This window comes from Vespa velutina, chromosome 23, assembly GCF_912470025.1.
Source record: "Vespa velutina chromosome 23, iVesVel2.1, whole genome shotgun sequence".
Taxonomy (NCBI): domain Eukaryota; kingdom Metazoa; phylum Arthropoda; class Insecta; order Hymenoptera; family Vespidae; genus Vespa; species Vespa velutina.
This window is the reverse complement of record NC_062210.1, coordinates 1,620,001-1,622,500: the sequence shown is the minus strand read 5'-3', so window position 1 is coordinate 1,622,500 and position 2,500 is coordinate 1,620,001. Positions and strand designations below refer to the sequence as shown.

At 30.0% G+C, this 2,500-nt stretch overlaps 1 long non-coding RNA gene across 2 annotated transcripts in view; it reads left to right on the top strand.

Annotated features, from left to right (window-relative positions):
* Window positions 1–2,500, top strand: part of LOC124956788 — an 83,039-nt gene that overhangs the window by 71,886 nt on the left and 8,653 nt on the right. The gene's annotated exons all lie outside the window — the stretch shown is intronic.

Genomic DNA, 2,500 nt, shown 5'->3' with positions numbered 1-2,500 from the left:
GGTGTAAGAGGGAGTGCGAAAGAGAAAGAGAGAGAGAGAGAGAGAGAGAAAGAGAGAAAGCGAAAGGGAAAGAGAAAGAGAGAGAGGGGGAAAGGGTGCAAACATCGATGCTCTTCCGGCTCACCACAAAGACCACAACCGATCGACTGGTACCCTGCCTGTCTGCACTTCTCCGAAACTCGCTAATTCAGCTAATCGACGTCACGATTGATATTTTATCCCACATAATTCATGATTTTAAGTTTTCCTTATATACTTTTAATAAAGTATTAATCAACGTTTATATTATATAAATATATTATCTTTTCTATCTTTAAGTTTTTCATTTTATTATTATGAACTCTTATTAACGATTACGATGATATATTACTTTTTGATAATATTTTTTATTGATATTAATATTAATTTATTCGATTAATATGATTAATTTAATTTCAGACGATTTGTCTGTCTTTCTTTCTTTCTTTCTTTTCTTCTTTTTTTTTTCTCTTTTCTTTTTTTAAATAAAAGATTGCTTCAAAGAATAAACGAATTCGATAAAAGTAAAGAGAAGGAACCGTTTTTATTTAAAAATTATTTCATAAATATATGCGTATTGCGTACTCGTATGTACGTGGGATATCAAAAAGGCAAAAAAAAAAAAGAAAAAAAAGAAAAAGGAAAAAAAGAAAAAAGAGAGAGAGAGAGAGAGAACAAAAAAGAATGAGGATCAGAGTTGGCCCGAGGAACAAACTAGGAAAATAAATTATGGTGCAAAATGTAAAGTTTCATGTCAAAATCTAAATGTACAGTCAGTCAGAGAAAATATTTGGAGGAAAAGTTGGTCGAAAATAAATTAGGAAACTAGGAAAATAAATTATATTGCGCATAGAGAGTTAAATCTCGTATCAGTGTACGTGTATGTACACGTTTGGTCATGGAAATATTCCGTATCATTTGTTATATTTAATAATATAATATTTGTGCGAGTATGTTATGGAAGACAACAAAAGTAAAGAAGAAGGAAAAAAAAAAAATCAGATCTAAGTTTTTTTCCCTTTGACTGGGAGAAACAAATTAGAAAAATATATTACGGTGCATTACGATTAAAGTATCCTATATAAAACAATTCTTATTAAAATTATATACAATACGAAAGTTATAATATATTATAATATCGCTTATACTAATATAATAATACTATATGCTAATGAATATATGATTTATATTAACAAAAAAAAAAAATAAATAAATAAATAAATAAATAAACAACCAATATATAAAGAACAAATTGAAATGTTTAACGATAAAACGAATTAAAACTGTAAAAATATAATTATGAATATGAAATATGACATTAAAGTTACACGAACCTATACATACATATATATATATATATTTTATATAAAGAAAAATTATCAAAAAATTTTTAATATCTATAAAATAATTTATTATATTTTAATTTGCTCGATAATCAAGGAAAGATAATAATATACATTAGTCGTATAAAGGCTTATTGTAAATGGCACTTGATAGCTCTTAGACGATCGCTATAATTAATTATCCAATATGGTTCTGTACTCGTAGGTTATTGCTATCCCATTATGATATAGACGTATGCTTGCACATGTATTGCATGTCCGATTTCGTAATAATCTACAGAATGGAACTAGCGTAACTGCAATCCACAGGAGATGATTCGTATAAGCCGCTAAAATGGTCGGATTATCAAGCTCGGTACTATTTCTGGATAACGAAAAGCGTGAAATTGAAATCGAATAGAGATATTTGATTTTCGTTTTCAAAGCCAAGCTATCATGAAGATTTCGAAATATAGACGGTGGCTTTAACGAATAACATATATCTTATTCCTTTAACACCTCGTAAATTTTTCACTAATTTCTCCCACTCTTTCCCTTCCCCACCCCTTATCACTCTCTCTCTATCTCTCTCTCTCATCCTGTATCTTTGTCTCTTAACATTGGCTACTATCCAAACTCTTGAAACGTTCCAAATCGTTCGATAAAGTTAGTAGGAAGCTTCTCTTACTCTTTTCAGTTCTTAAAAGACATTTTATCCGATTGGTGAACATTTCCTTCAAACAAAGTGGAAACTCTTTCAAATTACATATACATACATACATACATATATACATATATGTATGTGTGTGTGTGTACGCGTGGGTATATATGTAAATATATATATATATGTACTTTATGCATAGATATAGAACCACTCGAAAAACTAGCGAATAGAAAGATAAATCGCATTCGCGTCAAAGCAATTTGCATTGGGTCTCTCGTTTCGGACCAACAAATACGTTCAACATCCACGTTTCAACGTGGCGTCCCGACAACTTTACGCGATACGTCGGTTCTCGTAGTTTTCACCTCTATGGTACTTGTATATATACATACACATACGTATATACATACGTATATACATATGTACGTACATAGATTTAAATCGTCAAAATGCGTGCCGGTACATAGAGAATATATTTTATTTCGTTAACGATCGT